We start from the raw sequence: 19614 nt of genomic DNA on the forward strand, positions 1-19614 counted from the left end.
CTCCAAACCAGACCTGGGTTGTCGGAAGAAGCCCACTGGCCCCTCTCCCCACGGTGAGTCTCTGGGGCAGATGGAAAACCACAAGGCCTGCAAGGACTCTGTGAGCCTCCTTTGGGTGAAGCTGTTGCTCTAGCACATTCCCAAAAGCAAACACTGCCCAGGAGCCTCCCCCGCAAGTACAGAGGGGGGTGGGGGGAGGGGAAGTACCCAGTCCCTCAGTCCTAGGCCAGCTGTGGGCCTTCTCAGCAGGTAGCCTGCCTGGCCCAGCCTCCTCTCTCAGGTGGGCCCCTGCTGCCTGGCCCTTCGGTGCTGGTGGGTAGAAGGCTCCCTGGAAGTCCAGCTCAGGGTGGGGGCAACAGTCCTGTCACCAGAGCCTGGAGTTCATCAGACCCAGTTTCCTCCCCAAAGCAGGAGTGCCCCAATAAGCTAGCTTCTGGCCTTCCCTTGAGGGGACGAGACATTCCCTGCCAACAGGGTGTCAGTGGCTGAGACAAGTGGTCTGGACCTGGCACTCCCAACTGGCAGATTTGGTTGTATGTATGTAGAGGGAGGAGAGAAGTAACCAGGAGCTCAGAACCTCATCCTAAATACAGCTGGGCTCCAAAGGTCTGGAATAGTCTATCTGTTTATGCTCGGGCTTCTCAAGTTCTTTCAAGTGCCTCGGTTTCCCCTGCCTACAAGGAGAAGCCATGGACCCCAACCTACTGACTTTGTGGAGGGAGGGTCAGTTATTGAAGACGAAGAAGCATCTGCGTTCCCACCCTTGGGATGGGGTGGACATTGCCAACCGGTCCCGATACCCAAGCTGAACATTTCCACAAGCCTCAGGAGGGTCCGGAGGAGGAACCAGCTGGGGTACAGCACGTCGGGGGTGCAGGGCAGGAGCTAGAAGACAGGGGGCCTGAGCTCCCTGCTCCTTCTCCTGTCCCAGGACCCCCAGGGCCGCAGGCAGACAAAGGCTGCTCCGTGCACACCCTGGCAGAGCATCTGGAATCAATCCCGCTGTGGAGCAAGCCACTCACCCCCTCTTCACTGCCCCTGCGGCTCCCTCCCTTTAAACAGGAGCAGCCTTCTTTCTGGAGGCCACCTAGATTAGAGGCGAGGCGGGCCCTTGAAAACACCCTCCCCACCACCATTTCCTGTGATGTCCCCCACAAGGGGAAGCCCTCTGCCATTACTCTGATCTGTGAGCTGTGAGCTGCGGCCCCGCATGGCTGGCAGTCTGTCCGGTGGTCTGTTCTTCCACTTCTCTCTTGACTGCAGAGGGACTCCTGAATAGCTCTCACCTCCCCAACCTGCAGCTTTGGGTTGGGGTCAAGGCTGCTGCTTCCACATCCCTGAGTCTCCAGATCACCCAGGCCATTAAACACATATATTTCTGAGTTCCCCCAAGACGCTTGATCCCATTGTTCCAGATGGGGCCTGGGAATCTGCATGGTTAGTAAGTGCAGGTAGGGGACAGGATGGCTAAATCACATCTGACCCCCCACCACTTTCACCTGCCCTTAAAAGCCTCCAAAAGTGAACTCAGAAAGTTCTGGGGGGGGGGGGGACTCTATCTTAAAGCAGCCACATCCCTTGCAACCCTGCTGAGGCCAGCCCCTTATCTATCTGCTCCCCAGAGGCTCCCTGCTCATTCCCACCTTGTTGCCCTGTTGGTGAGGTGGCTGTCATGAAGCTCTTCCTTCTGCATCTGGCGAACTCCTCCTTATCCCTCAGGACCCAGCACAAACATCACCCCATTAAAGCAATCTGAGCCCCATTGAGAGACCCTCCCCACCCCCATCACACCCCAGGAGTTGAGTTGTATCATGAGGACACAGGAGAAGACCAAGGAGAAATGGACCCAAAGAATCTATCCCTAGGCAGAGAACCATCTGCATGTAGGTGTCAGAAGAATTACGCCCTGCTGGGAAGAGAGGGTGGGAGGCCTTAGAGCTGGACCGTAAATCCAGGTAAAGCACAGGCCCGGCCCCAGGGGAGGGGATAGGTCAGGAGGGGCACCAGTGCAGGGTTAGGGGGCCAGCCTGGTACAGTCTCCCAGCCTCCTGGGGTGTTAGGTTTAAAGTCAGTGAGGGAGAAACCAAAATGCATATTGTCACAATTACCCCTGAGAAGTCTTAAATTGCCCATCAAGGACAATTTTTCCTCCAGCGTTAGGACAGAGGTGAGCACAAGGCAGAATGGCATGGCCTTTACTGTGGGGTCATTTTGTGCGAGAGGAAAACAAGAGCAAGAAGAAGCATTCATCTAGCATTAGATTCCATCCAGGAAGGACAGATAGATGCTCACACCCGGAGGGGATCACAGAAGTCCACGACTTTCCACAGAGGCGGGCTCTAAGATTGGCCTGGAAAGATTTGTCTGATGAAGTTTGGATTTATTAATGATACGCTGGGTGACCCACTGGGTGACCAGCATTTACTGTGTGCTAGACCCAATCTTCAGCACGCGATGCACAGTATCCCATTAAATTTCACAATAATCTTAAGAGGCCGATAGTTATCACCTTCATTTTATAGAAAATAGTGGTGGCACGGAGAGGGTAAGCGAGTTCCCTGTTATGCAGCTTGCACTAGGAATCAGGATTTGAACCCAGGCAAGCTGGAAAAAGCAAAGTTCTTAAGCTTGAGCAGGACTTAATGCAGAGATGGAGGAGGGGCAACAGCCTGGAACTTTCCAGAAAAGCCAGCTTTGACAAGGAACAGGAGAAGGTGAGGGGGGGTTAGGAGTCCTGACCGGGGAAACACTGGAACCCATGCCAGCCCCACACAATGGGTGTCTGGAGGGCTCAGACCTGTCAGATTTCCTGTCGGGACCAGAGTAGGCAGCTGTGACCAGGGGAAGTCCCCAGCCAGGCAGCCCTGCACACATCCGCCTCCCAGGCCATCCTCAACCTTGGACTGGCTGAAGCCCTGGGCAGGGGTGTGGGTGGGGGCGCCATGGAGGGCGCCAGTGGTTGGGGTCATGGGCCTTGGCCTGGAGAGGTGGCCTGTGACGGCTTCCAGCATCTGGTGTGCGTCCAGAAGCAAGGTTAGACCAGGAGCAGGACCTCATCCTACCGTGGGGGCTCTCCCCACATGGTGGAAGGTGCAAACAAGCCCTGCCAGGTCACACTGGAGGCCCAGCCAGGTGTCTGCCACCTCCACTCCCCCTCAGTCTTCCTCCCGAAAGTCATCAATAAACTTATTGACATCCTTCACAGAAAGTGGCTCCGTCAGGGCCATACTGATCCCAGGTTTTAGATGGCTCTGCCCCGCTCAACATAGGTGGACCTGCGGGACTGGGCAAGTGTGGATATTTGAACACACACACACACACAGAGATCCTTGGGGAGCATAGTTTCTAACTAAAATCACCTGAAGTGGACTGAGAGTGAGCCTTGGGAGACACTAGGGCCCTAACGGGGGCAGAAGGCCAGTCAGCAGGGTCACTGTGCTTCTTTGGGTGCTGTGTGACTTAGAGGAAGCCTCTTGATGTCTCTGGGCCTCAGGTTCCCACATGCTAAATAGAGATGAGACCAGCCCACCTCCATAGGATTCCATCAGGATGGAGAAATTTCCCCCAGTCTTGGGTGTTCCCTCCCATCTTCCAGAAGCCCAGGGAAGATGTAGTTCCTTCGTACTTGTCAACAGTCTGTCAGGAAATCCTGGAATGTCGGAGCTAGAAGGACCCTGCAGAGGAGGTGATAGAAGCGGAGAAGCCGAAACCCCACAGACAGAACAGCCACTTGCCCACTTGCCCCGAGGATGCAACCTAATTCATCACAAGCCCCGATCTGGCATCAATTCCCCAATCATCAGGGGTCCGACTGCCCCACATGGCCAGGGTAGAGCAGAGTCATTCCCTGTAGACAGAAGAGAGGGGCCAAGACAGGTCATGACTCATGCGACGTCACACACGAGTGCTGGGGGCACAGCCACCTCAGGATGTGGACAGAACGGCCAAGACCCCCTTTCCCCTTTGACTCCTTGGGTCGCTCCCCCCCCCCCCCCGCCCCGAGAACGCCCACCATCTTCTGCCCACAGGTCCCCCCAGGCTTTACTGCAGACCGGCTGCCACCGGAAGCTCAGGGCTCCAATCCCGGGCCAGGCCCAGCCCTCCCTCCTCACCCCCACCCCGGCAGCCAGCACTCCAACCCAGATGGTCGGGCCTGAGGCAGCTCTCTCCCTGTGCTTCCTCTCCCTGCCCTGACCCAGAAATGCTGCCAAGCTCCAGGTGGGCCCCTGCCCCTCCTTCTCCAGGCCCGGGCCTGGGGCTGAGGCTCCGGGTCTCTGGGCTTCTTCCTCCCCTTCCAGTTGACGGGCCCAGACAGCTCCACACCCACTGGGTAACCAGAGGGGGTGGCATATGGTCCCAGTGTGAGGTCAGAAAGCCCCCTCCCTTCCCAGCAGGCCTGCCTGGTCATCTGTGAACCACTTCATGGCTGGCACTGGCCTGGGTTCCGGTCGGGAAGGGCCTTGCTCAATCCTTGCAGATCCCACAGAGGAGGACAGATGAACAGGCTCAGTAGCCAGCTCCTAGGGAGCTCCCACGTAAGTGGGGTGCTGAACGAGTACAGGATTGGGGTAAGGAACCAGCACCTCCTGGCTCTGTGACCCTAGATCAGTGCTGTCATCTCCCCGTGTGTTCAGCTCCTCCACCCTGGAGTGGGTTAATGGTCCTTGCACTTTGTGAGGTTACACAAGATCAAATAGCATAGGGATTGAAACCCCTGTGTATAAACCGACACCTGCCCCTCTGGGCTATTTCTTTCCTCACACATCTGGGAGTTCTCTAGCAGCTTTCTTGGGAAACCGCTGGATAAAACAGTCATAGACTCACTTGGATATCTTTCCAATCCTTGAGCATGCCAAGTGTGGTCCCACCCCAGGGCCTTTGCATGTGTTGTGCTGGCTCACACACTAACGCCAGATCTTCAGATGGCCAGCTCCTTCTGTCATTCAGGCCCTGGCTCAAGTATCACACCCTCAGATAAGGTGGCCACCTTATCTCAAGAGTCTCTGCCCCAATCCCCACAACTTGTCCCATCCCCCTCTTTTATTTTCTTCAATCTCTTGCTTCCTAAAACTAAATCTGTGTATTCACTCGCTCACTCGTTGTCTTCCCCTAAACTGTAGGAAGGGCAGGGGCCTCACCTGTCTTGTTACAGCCAAGTCTCCATTGCACAGAAGCCCGGCGTCCCATTACCGCTGGGTGGATGAGGTGAATAGAGGGAGCTGGGCTCAAAGCCCCTATTCTTTCCTCAAGAAGGGCAGCTATGGGATCAGAGGCAAGTCACTTCACCTCTCTGGGCCAGGCTCTCCTCCATGTGACATGCAGACAGCGCGCTACAGAGTCTCCTTTCAGATCGCAGCCCGGAACCATCAGAGGCCAGGCCGTAAGTCCTGACGACCCTGGAGCTGGCACAGAATAAATGGATGGACGAATACGAGCCTTTTGTCTGCAGTGTGTCTCTGAGCAAGTCCCCTCCCACTTGTAGCCCCCAGGCCACCCCAGCTCCCCTCCCTGAAAAAGAGTCGACGCAGGTGGGCCCGGGTGGGCCCTTGGGCACTGGCACTCAGAGCTTCTGAGCCCAGCCTGGAACCTAAGTGGGAAGCACAGCCAGCGTTAGAGGAGGGTCAGGCTGGGCCAGAGCTGGCATCCCAGGGACCCCACCCAGCCCAGAGCTGGTATCCCGGGGCCACACAGGTCAGAGTTAAGTGCAGCTTCTGTACCCTGTCACCCCTCAACCCTTGAGAGCAAAACAATACTGGCCCTGCCCCCACCCTGGGAACAGCATTTGGTCTGGAAATTCCACCAAAGGGAGGAGGAAGGGCTGGGGCCCTAGAATTTCTGTGCCTGTTCAAACAGGAAGTAGCTAAAAGTTTGGGGCCAAGGAAAACAAGTTCAGGGGCGTCCTAGAAATCAGCAGTCCCCTTGACTGGTCCTGGCCCCTCTCACAGGTGGGGCTTTCCTCCTGTTAATGATTAACATAGACAGATGGTGTGAGAAAGGGGGATGGTCCAAGACCACAGGCAAAGGCCCAAAAGGAAGCAAAATTCACCCAGTCTCATCTGGAATACCTTTGATGATGGGGAGCTCACTACCGAACTGCCCCCTCCACTTGTAGAAAGTCTACAGGTGGGACGCCTAGTGGCTCAGTCGGTTAAGCATCTGCCTTTGGCTCAGGTCATGATCCTGGGGTCCTGCTTCTTCCTCTCCCTCTGTTCCTGCTTCTCTCGCTTATTCTATCTTAAATAAAATGTTTAAAAAATAAAAGAAAAAGAAACTCAACCAGTGACAGGGCCTTCCCACAACTAGGAACTGCGGAAGGCCATCAGGGTTCCAGTGGTCAGCCCACCCATGACCCAGGGCTAAGAGGGCTTGGGACTTGCCCAGGGTCACTTGGATGTCCCCAGGTCCTCCCTCAGTTCCCAGGAGCAGAGGAAGCTATTACAGCCACAGTCAGGAGGAGCCAGTAGGAGAGCTCAAACTCCAGCCCCACCTCCACATCCCTCTTGGCTAAAATGCCTAGGTTAGGGTGTGGGGGCTGACCTCTGGCTGACGTTTATTAGAAAGCCCAGAGGACACTGGGAAGAGGGGGACCTGGGTTACAAAGGCCCCTCTGCAGCCTGTCTGACCCACAGCCCCTCTCTTTTTCCCAGCAGCCTCTGCCTCAGAAGCTGCAAGAGGGCTTCAGAACTTTCTAGACCCGCTTTCTCTACCCTTGTGTTTCTTACATCCCCCTGTTGTCCCTCTCTCCCAGCCAGCCCCCTAACACGGGCTCTCATGCACACACAGACCTGTCTTCCCACTGAGGCCCACATCTCCCCTGACCCAGAAGGTTCCTTCCAGGTCTCACCAGCCCCGGGGCCCACAGAGCAGCCTGGAGCCCTCAGGAGGGGCCATGGTGCTGCTCCCTATTGGGCTGTAGAACCATAGGACACAGTCCTTGGCCCTAATAACACCATAGGGAGGGCTATATCCCTCTCTAGATCCCCAGGGTTGAATGGCATAGGGTGCCAGTCTGCTGAGTGACTGGGACTGGCCATCCCACCCTCTCTGGGCCCCTGTGCCCACTGGAGCAAAGGGGATTGTGCAGAACCAAGAACACTTCAGTCCTGTGGAGAGCAAGTTAAAATGCAGATGCCCAAGCCCGCCAGGATGAGTCTGCTTGAGCCAGCCAGGGAAGAGCCCAGGAGTCCGCCTTCTTCTTTTTTTTTTTTTTTTAAGATAGATTTATTTATTTATTTATTTATTTATTTATTTATTTATTTATTTATGATAGACAGAGAGAGAGAGAGAGAGAGAGAGGCACAGAGACACAGGAGGAGGGAGAAGCAGGCTCCATGCACCGGGAGCCCGACGCAGGACTCGATCCCGGGTCTCCAGGATCACGCCCTGGGCCAAAGGCAGGCGCCAAACCGCTGAGCCACCAGGGATCCCGAGGAGTCGGCCTTCTTAACCAGGGTGTGAGTGAGTCCACCCTGGACACACTGGGCCCATCTCCATCTTCTCTCTCTCTCTCTCCCTGGCTCTACGTGGGTTCTGGGACTCCAGGCCCCAACAATGTCACAAGCTCTTCCCAAACTGCAGCCTGTCTCCTGTCCCTTTCTCGGCACCTCGTGTGTGGCAAGCGGGCAGGGATTCCGAGTCTTACGGTACAGATGAGAGAAACGAAGGCTCAAGAATGGAGAACAGCAAAGTTTGCCCACAGTCCTCATGTCTCAGAGAAGCCCCTGGCTTCCACCTCCCTCCCCAGCTCCCCGACTGGCCTTCTCTGTCCCGGCCTGTGACATCATCAGGTCCTGGGCTGATTAAAATATCCCCTTACAGCTCCAGTAGGCCTCGTGTCCCTTTACAGGCCTGGGGGGTACACAGTCCCCTCTGAGGCGACACTGCCAGCTTGGCGCTGTATTCTGGCCACTCTCAGGAGCTGGACTCTTGCCGGCACCACAGAGATTAGAGCAAATCTTCACCTGAAGTGTTTGCAGAGACCAGCCCGGAGAAACCGAGGCCCAGAGAGGGGACTGTGCCCAAGTTCACATGGGACCCAGTTACTAACCCCAAAACAGAGCTTACTCTCTGTCAAGCAGTGTTAAATCAGTGAGTCCGTACACTGCCCTTAAGAGGCAGACACTATTATTCTCCCATTTTACAGGCACATAAAGGTGATTGTTGCAGACAGAGGACTCGACCTCACGTAGTCTGGCTCCTAATGGTGACCCACTACTGCCACAAACGGTTTCCCTCTCCAGTCATTGGGTAATTTTATAATTTTATAAAAGGGTGTCCTGTGGCAATGAGGCACGGCGCTTGGCTTCTACTCCCAGCCCTCAGGGGTGGTCACCGGGTGCCGCCCCGGCCCCTGACCTCACTTCTCGCCACGGCCTACACCTGCCCCTTCCTCAGCTACACTGGTCTCCAGCCCCCACCCCCCACTCCTCTCCTTCATGTCTCTGCTCCCACTGTTGCCACTCAGGGGACACAGGTAGGCTTCCTAGACTCTGAGCCTCTCTGCGAAGCAGGCTATCGCTAGCTCCAAAGACGTGAGTCCGTCCGCCTCTCCCTGCTCTCATTACTCAAATCCAGGTCACCACTGACTCTAGCTTTGGAAACACCCACGGCCACTGACAAATCCTCCCAAATCCTCCTCGGGCTGATTTTTCACAAAGCAGCCCTATGTCCCAGCCACCCTGGCCTTGCCTTTGGCCACTCTTTCCAGCTCCTTTCTCCACCCTGACTCCCTTGAGGCACCTGGCCCACTCCTGCTCACCCTTCCTTGCCGCCCCAATCTCACTGCTTCCCCACAAAGTCCTGCTCCCACCGTTTTCTCCTGGCGCCCTGCACCTTTTCTCGAGGGAACCCTCTGCGCTGTGCAGTGATATCTATATTGTGGTGATCCATCTCACATTTGCCTCTCCTGGCATGCTGCCCTCCCCAAGGATCAGGTCCTGCCTGCCTGGCTCACATCAGAAACCCAGTGCCGGGCCCGGTGCTATCACATGGCTGCTGCCAATCAAGAGGGTGAGGGTGTCATGGTTGTGAATTGGGGAAACACCACACACATGAAAGCGCATAGGGGCCCCCAGACCTCTGGGCCTCTCGGCACCAGAGGCAGAATGGGGCCAAATGCCCTCTGCTCCCAGCCCAAACAAGTCACAGCTCAGGACTTACTCATTTCTCTTCCGCACAGGTTTTGATGCTTTCATTCTGTAATTCATAGGCCCTCCAATAAATTTCCCCCATTATCTTTCATATGCAGCATGCTGCCTTTCTGCCAGTTCATAATACATTTGGCTTACTGACCTCTCCCTAGAGAAATCGAAGGCCTGGCTTGAACTCAGGAGCAGACCCATGAGGCCACGTGGGATTCCAAGGGCTCATTGCAAACCCAAACCTCGAGCAGGTCTGAGCCTCACAGGACTAACTAAGCAGGTCCCCAAATCCCCTTCCGCCCTCCCTCTGGAGGGACTCCTGGCAGAGACAACGTAGACGGAGTTGTCCTGTGCCCACTGGGGCCCTGGTGGCCAGTTTTCAGGCTGGGCTGCAGAATCTAGCGCTCTCCCCAACCAGCCTCAATGGTTTCCAAACACTCCACAGACATGATCTTAACCTACCTCTCTAATTCCCCGAGAAAGGCAGGAACTCATCAGACCCTCTCACAGTGGAAGAAACTTCTCTGAAATACAGGAGATTGCGCCACCCTGCTCACCCCACTGGGTACTTGCCAGGTTCAGGTGCAGCCAGCAGAGATTTCTGAGGGTAGCCTCTGTGCCGGGCACCGTGCCAAGTGCTTGGCTAGAGTGTCTCTCGTGACGACCTTTAAAGGCTGAAGACACTATAAGCCCATTTTACAGATAGCGAAGTCAAGCCTCAGAGGGAAGCCACTTCCCTAGGTTTGCACAGGAAGCAAATGGCAATGATCCAGAGGAAGTACTACCAAAGTGAAGGATGATAAAGGTCTAAAGGCTATAGGGAGCACACAGCTCAAGGCAGAGCTACTCACTCAAAACAAAACAAATCAAAAAACAAAAAACAAAAAAAGCAACAGGGATGCAGGGAGAGTTGAGCACTTTAGGGGTTGTAATCCCACCACCTGGGGGAGGGCTCGGCTGTGGGACCAAGGGCAAATCCCCTTAACCTCTTAGGGCCTCCTCTCCCCACTCTGTAGAATATGAATACTGCCTGCCCAGGATTATCACAGCACTTGCATGAGGCAACATGCTGGAAGCTGCCTTATAAACTGTCCAGTCCGGGGCCGAGTCATTTCTGCGTGTTAGAACAGTGAAATAAGACATCATGCAAAGACCTGCAGGGAGCCTCTGTGCTGCTCTGCGCTCTTTGATGGCTAGCTCTGAACCGTGCTGGGGTCTGGACAGAAGACCCGGGCTCACTCCGGAACCAGGCACCTCACCCCGAGGCTTGGGAGCAACCAGGCGGCCCTCCTGCTCCTGGGTGCACAGATCCCCGTGGGGCATCAAGTGGAGGGCCTTCCAGGCTGGCCTGGGCTGGGTCCCCTCTCCCCTACCTGCGGCCTTCGCCACTCGGTCTGCTGCTCTGCTCCAGCACCTGAAAGTTTCTGCCCCTGCTTTATAGTTTCCGTGCCAACTACCACTCTTCCTCCAATTGTTTTCCTCTCAATAACTTTGCCATCTTAACAGGCAAGTCTCTCTCTTCTTTATGCTAAAAGGAGCATAAAAGCCGGTTAGGGCAAGAGGTCTGGCCAGGAGAATGAGGACGGAGAAGGGACCTCTAGGGTGCAGCCAGGGGCTGGTGCAGCCTCGTTCTATCCCCCCAAGACCCCTGGGCCTGGGACTGCCCCCAGGGCCCTCCAAGGCAGCTTCTCCCAATGGGATTCTCCTGCTCAGAGTGCCTGCCGGGTCCTGCAGGAGTGGCTCAGGCTGGGGAGTCAAGACTTCGAGAGCTGGCTGGATCCAAACGTACCCGCCTCTGTCTTATCTTCACCCACCAGTGCCCTGTGTTCAGACGGCGTCCGATCTCCCTGCCCCACACTCTCTGCTTTGTGGCGTCCTGCCTTTCCCAAGGCCTGGCTGCAAGGCAGCCCGCAGGAGGTCCCCGCTGATGCCACCACCACCCCATCCGAACTCCCCACTCCTCCACTGCATTTGTTCATCTGCCACCCGACCTTCCTTGCCACAGGCAGAGCCAATGTCCTCCTCACTCCATGTCCAAGCAGGTCCATAGGAGGCCACAGAGTCCTGGGGCTCCAGCCGGGGTTCTACCACCAGCTGGCTGCCACTGCCGCTGCCGGCTCTCCACAAATTTGCTCCAGGACTCTGTCTTCCCCATGGTCAAGTAAGAATGGCACTCACTTCCTCCAGGGCTGTCGGAGACTGAAATGAGTTTGCAAGTCTGAGAGAGCTTGGAAAATTCTGAAGTGCAGTGGGGAGTCCAGGATTATTTTTAGGCGCCATCCAATGAATAGCCTGAAGGCCTCCTTGACCCCATAGGTCTCATGGCTCTCTTTCTCCACCTGCTGACCTCCTGAGGCATCGACTGCCCGCATCAGGCCAGCTCCACCTGGAGTCTGGGGCCACCAGCTTCCCTGATACACACCGACACCCACACCCTCACCCACCCACCCACACACACACACACACACACACACACCCACGGCTCCTGATACATGGGGGGGGGGGGCCGTGGCCCAGCCAGCACCTGATGTTGGCTGAGGTGGCTGAGGATACCTGTGAGGCCCGAGTCAGCGGGGAGCAGCCCAGGCCACGTGGGGGTGGCCAGCGGGGAGGAATAGCTTCCTCCTAGCCCATGGAGACTGGGGCTGGGGCTGGGGCTGGGGCTGGGGCCAGAGGCACCCACTGGGCTGTCCATTGCCTTCTCCTGTTCCACCGAGACCCATCCCCCTCCCTTTATGGTCCGGTGGGCTACCCAGGAACACCTCCCCAATGTGCTCTTCCCAGAGGAAGAAAGGTCTCTCCTTCCTCCACACCAGGGCCTCCCTCCTTTCTCTCCTGCTGACAGTGAACTTCACCCCCACTGCCTGCCCAGCCTCAGACCGACACGTCACCCCTTCCAAAACGCTCACAGAGGCTGCACCTGCCCAGGCTTGTGCTAGGACAGGGCTGGTTTCCACGTGCAAGGGGATGCCTGGGGCCATGGCAGCTCCTGTGTACACTTGAGGGCCATTTCGCTTCCCTCCAAAGACCTGCGGAATCAGAAGTCTTGACACAGGCTCAGAGAAAAACGAATCAAGACTTGTGAAATGTCGGAACCAAGTGACTGAAGACAGGGTCAGCCACGGCCTGCCAGGGACTCCGTCCTGGGCCTGCCCTTCTGTCCCCCACTCTGCTCCTGGGTCGAGAGGCTGGGATTCCCACAGCTGGCATTGGGAATAAGAGGCACTTCTCAGGAGTCAGCATGTGAAAACCCATGCAAACACCAGCACAGTCCTGTGAGGGACACTGTCTGAGCCCAAGAGGGTGCAAACAGTCCCTGTTCTCAGGGAGCCGACAGTCTGGTAGGAAACACGAATTCCCACGGGGACCCACCAATAAGGGCTCAAGGCAGAGGAAGCATAAGGAAGGAAGCATAATCCTGACTGGCAGGGCAGGCAGAGATCAAGGAAGGCTTCATAGAGGAGGTGGCATCTAGGCCAGGACTCTGAGTAGGATTCTAATAGGTAGAGGACATTAGGAAAGGAAGGGGACCCCCTGAGGCTTCACAGAAGCTCGGGAACCACACAGAGACTTAACTCGACTTCCCTTTTTCCAAATGCCACGTGGCTAGGCCATGGTGAGGGTTCAGGTCTAGAGGCTATCGGCCCCGTGTCCAATCAGTTGGGCCTCTCAGGCCAGGCGGGTGATAAATGCCCCAAAATGGCCCAGCAAGAGGCACTTGCCAGCCTGGCTCCTGACACCAGAGCCTGGGGCAATGTCTGTTCTGGTCACTGCCGTCACAGGACAGTAGCCCCAGAGTGCCAACGGGAGACAGAGCCTGCCAGGTCTTAAAAGCCTTAAAGAAAAGAGTCTCCTGGAGTTCCCTGAGTAGCCCGTTCCAGGATTTCACACCACCCCATGGTCAGCCAGGAAGTTCTTCCCCCTATCTAACCCACATCTCTCTTGCTGAAATGTACACCCACTTTGCTCTGGAGACAGAGAAGTAACAAAGCACAGAAGCTAAAAGGCCTCACCCGAGCTCTGTTTGCATCTGAGGTGGGAGTGGGGGTGGGTCAGTGGGCACAGACACCACCCCCACCCCCTGGCTCTGACAAGAGCAGACAAGGCCCCCTTTGTGTGTATGATTAATTTATAGGCCTGGGGAGGACAGAGCTAGCTAGCAGGAATGTCCTCTCTGGGCCTTGGAGGCTTCCCTGACCCAATTTAGAAGCTACGTTTATTGTGTTGTTCATGTCAAACCTTCCCAATGAGGTCTCTATTCCCAGCGTGCTCATGAATTTTCCAGGGGTTTAATAGCGTACAATCTGAGAACGATTTATTAAGAAGATTAAACCCCCCAAATATGCTTCTTCATGCACTACAAAACACAACAAATTTATTCTCCAGCGTCGGTGGGCTCCCACTGCCCTAAGCAGACAATCACTCAGCACAGCTGAGGGTGGAAGCCCTTGCCCTGGGGAGGCAGGGAAGCCTCCTTGCCGGGGGTGGCAGTGCCTGGCAGGGGTCCCAGGGGGAATGCAGGAGCATGCATGTTGGAAGACCCTGCCCTGGCCCCTCGCCCACCTTGTCCCTGGCACCCCGGCTCCACGAGGGCTCCTGGACACTGCGTGCAGGACGCTGGTCTAGCCTCTTCCTGCTTTAGGACTTGGAATCAAAGAGAGCTCCCAAGGTCATCTCTCTGGGCACCCTCTCATTCTCCACACCTCCCAGTACCGGGAATTCCTGGAGGGGAAGGCCTGGGTCTGATGTGGCCAGTGGTGTTGGTAAGAGACATGGGTTTTGCTTGACTCTTTCTGTGGAGTGGAGGTAGCTATACTTGAGGGGCCAGAGGAAGCCCTGCTGAGAGAAAGCCAGGTTGGGGAGGTGACATCAGGGAGGAGACAGCCCTGCCACAGCCCTCGGGACAGGGGGAAGACAGCAGTGCCCAGGGCCCAAGCAGGGAGGGTCTGATCTCCGACGCTGGTGCTGGTCTGAGATTGGCGACTAGCTTCTCTCCCTGAAGGCCCTCCCATCCAATGGGTCCTCAGAACCATCTGTTTTCTTACTGGTGATAAAAACTGTCAGGATGCAGCACCTGGGTGGCTCAGCGGTTGAGTGTCTGCCTTTGGCTCAGGTCCCCGAGATCGAGCCCCACATCGGGTTCTTCGCATGGAGCCTGCTTCTCCCTCTGCCTGTGTCTCTGCCTTCTCTGTGTCTCTCATGAATAAATAAATAAAACCATAAAAAAAAAAAAAAAAAACAAAGAACTGTCATGGCTAGGGCATGTCCACCGCTTCCTCCGTGCTAGGCACCACGCTGAGCTTTAAACACATCATCCTCTGTCATACCCACGCCACCCTGCCAGGGAGGCTGTTATCATCACAGGGCTCGGCTGAGGGAGTGAAACCTTCCGAGCGTAATCCACATACCAAGGCCATGCAGCCAACAACCTACGGGACCAGGATTCAATGCTGGTGGTCAGGCTCTAGTGCCTGACGTTTCAGGGCCCTCCCACCCCACCTAATCCCACAGCTGGGACAACTCTTGCTCCTACCTCCCCAATGCCCCTCCGTTTGGGCTCACTTTAGGCCTTCCCGTCTCCTACCAGAAGCCTGCCCTGTCTCGCAGTCTCATCGATGGCTCAGCCTGCCACCCCATCCTCTCCAGCCCTTCCTCCACCCAGCAGCCAGAGCAACTATCCCAGAGCCCAGATCTGATCACCTCACTCAGCTGCTAAAACCCTTGCCAGTCTCCTGGCCAACAGCCCAGGGTGCGAGCTTCTTTTTTTCTTTTTCTTTCTTTTTTTTTTTTTTTTTTTTTTTAAGATTCTATCTATTTATTCACAAGAGACACACAGAGAGAGGCAGAGACACAGGCAGAGGGAGAAGTAGGCTCCATGCAGGGAACCCGATGTGGGACTCGATTCCGTTACCCCGGGATCACAACCTGAGCCAAAAGCAGGTGCTCAACTGCTGAGCCACCCAGGAGTCCTGCAAGCTCCTTCGCCTAGCTCCCACTCCCCTCCTGCCCCTCGGTGCTCCCTTCCACCACCTCCTCCATATTCACCACCTTTTGCCCCAGCCTTCCCATCCGCATTGCCATGCCTTTGCTCACGCTGCTCCCTTTGCCTGACATGCTTTCCCTGTACCTCTTATTCCAAGACTCTCAAGGCCCAGATCCAAAGCCATTTTCTGCATGAAGCCATCCCAGGATCAGGACTCTACAGCAGAAATGGCTGCTCCCTCCTAGCAGGGAAGTCTTTCCTCCCCTGCCCCAACCCCCAACAAGCCCAGGAGCTCCTGGGGGGCAGGGTCTCCTTCCTCTAGAAGCTCTTTCCCGGGAGCTCTGCATACAGCTGGGCATGGGGATTCGGCTGGCTTGGTGCAGATGTGGTCTACTTGACAACATGACACCTTGGCCTTGTGAGTGAGGGGAGGCCAGAGGGCCCTGAGTGCCCAGTCCATGAGCCCTTTTTGGGGGGCCATGGATCCCCGTGGAGAAAGGCCTAAGACTCCCTTCTTGGAAAAATGTTTTTAGATGCATAAAGTAAAATACCAAGGATTACAAAGGAAACCAATTACATTGCAATATACTGATCAAACTATTATAAAAACATTTATAACAACATGTGAGTTTTATTAATGCTTTAAATAACAAGATCTAGTTCTAATAACTACTGTTATTTTGGTTTTTTTTTAAACAAATTTTTTTAAAGATTTATTTATTTATTTATTCATTCAGAGAGAGCGAGAGAGAGGCAGAGACACAGGCAGAGGGAGAAGCAGGCTCCATGCAGGGAACCCGACGTGGGACTCCATCCCGGGTGTCCAGGATCACACCCCGGGCTGCAGGCGGTGCTAAACCGCTGCGCCACCGGGGCTGCCCACTACTGTTATTTTGAAGTATGAACAAATGTGTTATCTCAAGACACCCACAAAACTATACGATGATGTGATCGTGATGTGTCTCTGATTTCTAGGATTTCTATGAAATCACAGAAGGGCTAATGCCCCTGTAATTTATCACCTACATTTGCAATTGGAAGAATGATACTTTGTAACTGTAAACAGAGGTCAGAGAAAATAACGGTGGGTTTTTTTTTTTCCTGTCCACATTCTTGGATTCCACCCAGAGACTCCTGGAGTTCCTGGTTAAGAACCCCTGGCTTAGAGGGGAAACAATAGGGTTTGTCCTGGAGCCCAGATTCTGGCTGTGTGCTGCCTGGCATGTCTCTGACCTTCTCAGAGCCCCATCTCTACCCACCTGCCTCGCTATGACCATGGAGGAACCAGGGCCCAAACCCATGGCCTAGTTGTTCGGGCTTATCCCAAATCCCTTTAGGGCGTTAGGCTTCACAGAGGCCCCTTGGAGCTGCTGTGCCCCAGACAGCCCAGCTCAGGCCCTCAAGGCCCCTGGCTGCCTCCCAGGAAATGTGTTTAATGTCTCGAAAGACCAGGGCTGACAGGTGATAAATCTCCAAGGAAGGCTGGAGTGGGCTCACACTGTCTGCCCGGCGCCTACCCATCCACCCTGCTACCCACCACCACCCTCTCAGGATAAAAGCACCATTAATTACCCAGGAAAAAAGGGCACCGTGAGGATGCGCCCAAAGGCTGCTCAGAAATCATCTCTGGCCATATTTTCTGAGTGTAGCGCCAAGCCTAGGGGCCGACTGTCAACCCCTCCCTGCCCTCTGTCACCGGCAAGCTGGGATCTCCTCCTTCTGGGACCACCCCACTCCCAGGGCCACCTTTTACCCTGGGTCTTGCCCCCAGAGACCCCTGACCTATCCACTGTCCATGAATAGATTGCTTTTTGTAGACAGGGCCCCCAGTTAGTGCTCCCCAAGTGGGGGTGGGACCCAAGAGGGAAAGGAAGTCAACCTGTCACCTCTGTTGCCTTCACCAGCAGAAGTCCCTCACCAAGTCCTATGGACTCCACTAGGGAGGTGTCTCTGGCCTCACCTAGACCCCACTGCCAACTCTAGTCCTTACCCCATTCCCAGGAGATTGAGTCACCTGCATGGTAGCCCCTACCAGGTACTTCGTGCAAGTCTGTGCCAACAACTGTCCGGGCAGGAGGTCAGCCCTGTCAGTATCCCATTTATAGCCATGGTAACAGGCTCAGAGAGGTTAAGTGATTAGCCTAAGGAGCACAGCTAGAAACACAGAGCCAAGGTTTGAGACCAGACTGGCTCCAAATCTCCCCATTAGCAGCTTTTCAGCCTCCATGTGGTCCCCTCTGCAGCCACAGGTGTCCAGAGAGTCTCCCTAAAGGAGGTTTTTAAGGCCCCTCCCTCCCTTTCCCGGCTCCGCTCAGGGCTCCCTCAGAGACTTGTCTCCAAATCCGACTGGTCCTGGTCTCGCTTCCTCCAGGAAGGCTTCCCTGACTACCCACTCTCTGTGAAAGTCTTCCAGTGCCTCCCAGGGCTTGGCAGAAGCTGCCAAGGGATGGCCACTAGCACTGCCTGTGGGTAGGGCTAAGTGAGTCTTTTTCTTTGTCACCTCTATCACCACACCCTCAGCCAAACACAGACACCCAACGGGGGCTCTTCCAGGAGGAAAAATGAGGAAAACCATGCTGGCAGATGAATGAGTGAGCCATGGCTCATGCCAACCCTCCACCAGAGGGAGGTCGGTCCATAGGCAGGCAGGGGGCAGCTGCTCTAGGACCATCGGGATGGGGCCCAGCCCACTGCCAACCAGGACGGTGAAGGGGGGCTAGGGGCTAACTCTGAAGCCACTCTGAGCAGAGGAGAGCCTTGGGCTGGAGAGACAAAGTCAGCAGATGCGCTGGACCCACAGTCATTCTCAAAGAATCCACTGAGGAGCCAGACCTGTTTTCAAAGCCAAGGCAGCACCACGACTTCTGCTCCAGGCTCACGGCAGGAATAACAGCGGTGCCATTCCCGGCCACAAGCACTCTGCTAGGAAACGTGCTCACCCCGGACGGAGGGCACCGGAGCCTGACAGCCGCAGAGATCTCCCGTGGCAGAGAGAAACGGGGTGGCGGTCCGTGCTCCGACTGGGGAAACCTTCCGAAGATACCTCGGCGAGGAAAGCAAGTTGCCAAATGACAAACGATCGTCTAAACACGGTCCAACGGCCTCACATATCTGCTCCGGGTACACGTGTGTATGTGAGAGCGTGAAAGAGCATGAAAGAGCATGAAAGAGACCCCCGCCCCAGCTCCTGCCTGGGTCCCACCCAAGGAACACACCCGAACTCTACCGCAGCGCTTGATGCCCGGGAAGATGACGGGGAAACCAACTCTCACCCACACGGAGGGCAGGACTCCTGACGCCGCCACCTCTGTGGAGGGCAATTCAGCAAAGTGTATCAAAAGTGAAGATCCACAAAATGTCCATTTTAAATTGATATATTTTCCTTCTACATCCCATCCCTCAGATTAACTCTCACAAGCACGTGAGAACAGATGTACGGGGATGTTTCTGCGCCCGTTTGTGGCAGGAAAAAAAACCACCGTAAACAGCCCCCATGTCCATCGCTGAGGACCTGGCTGAATCACAGGCCCTTCTGAAAATGGGATCCCGCGTGACTGTCCTGCAGCGGGAGGTGGACACGTGTGGACCGATGCTCTGTGATACAAGGATGGAGGGTACGTGGGACACCCCCTGGACGGCAGGCTGGTAGAAGCATGCAAGAGAACAGGTTCTTGCATATTCTTCAAAAAAAAAAAAAAACCAGTAGTTATTCTGGGGAGTGTGTGTGTACGCGTGTGTTGGAGGGGGCAAGAAAGGGGAGAGGCTTAGTCTTCATTCTATATCTTTCCACACTGCTTTCGTGTTAAGTCACAGAGTGTGCTGTTTTTACGTATTATAATGCAGATCCTGGTGCGTACGGATGTTGATGGCAGAGGAGGCTGGGTTTGGCAGGGAAGGTTTGGCAGGGAAGGGGGAGTCTATGGGAAAGCTCTGTACTTCCCACTCACGTTTGCTGGGAACCTAAAACTGCTCTCAGAAATAAAATCCATTAAAAAGGAGAGAGAGGGAGAAAGAAAGGAGAACGGAGGAAATGCCTTTGGAAATGAAAAATTGCAGCACCCCCAAAGTCCGCACCACTCCTGGTGAACTTCCCTGTGCCTTCATCGCTTTTGGGTGAGTCCTAGGTCCAAGCCTACTCTCAGTGGCAAGGTGCAGAAAGTGGGGGCCACCGGGCTGCAGCTCATGCCACTGGGGAGCCCTCTGATATCCCAGCCCTAGGCCTCCGCTCACACCCTCCCGTCTGATTGGGACGTCCCCGCACCTCCACTGTTCAGACACCATCCTCTCTGACAGCACATTCCAGGTACCCTCACCCTCTGAAACACAGACTCTCTGAGGACACTCTACGTCCTAAATATCTCTCTGTAGCCGCCAGCATTGGCCAGTGCCTGGCATAGGGCAAGAGCTCACTCAACATGTGCCAAGTCCACGGATGCCCTACTGAACACATTAACATTTCTAACAGCCCCAAAGCTCTGTCCGCACATCTCT

At 55.3% G+C, this 19614-nt stretch overlaps 1 long non-coding RNA gene across 1 annotated transcript; it reads left to right on the forward strand.

Annotated features, from left to right (window-relative positions):
- The first annotated feature begins 4098 nt into the window (after positions 1 to 4098).
- LOC111097507 lies at positions 4099 to 5431 on the forward strand. The gene is made up of 2 exons (XR_005365026.1): positions 4099 to 4568; positions 5121 to 5431. It is a non-coding gene; the product is annotated as an uncharacterized LOC111097507 (long non-coding RNA).
- Positions 5432 to 19614: the final 14183 nt, after the last annotated feature.

The sequence above is a fragment of the Canis lupus genome, chromosome 9 (assembly GCF_011100685.1).
Source record: "Canis lupus familiaris isolate Mischka breed German Shepherd chromosome 9, alternate assembly UU_Cfam_GSD_1.0, whole genome shotgun sequence".
Taxonomy (NCBI): Eukaryota; Metazoa; Chordata; class Mammalia; order Carnivora; family Canidae; genus Canis; species Canis lupus.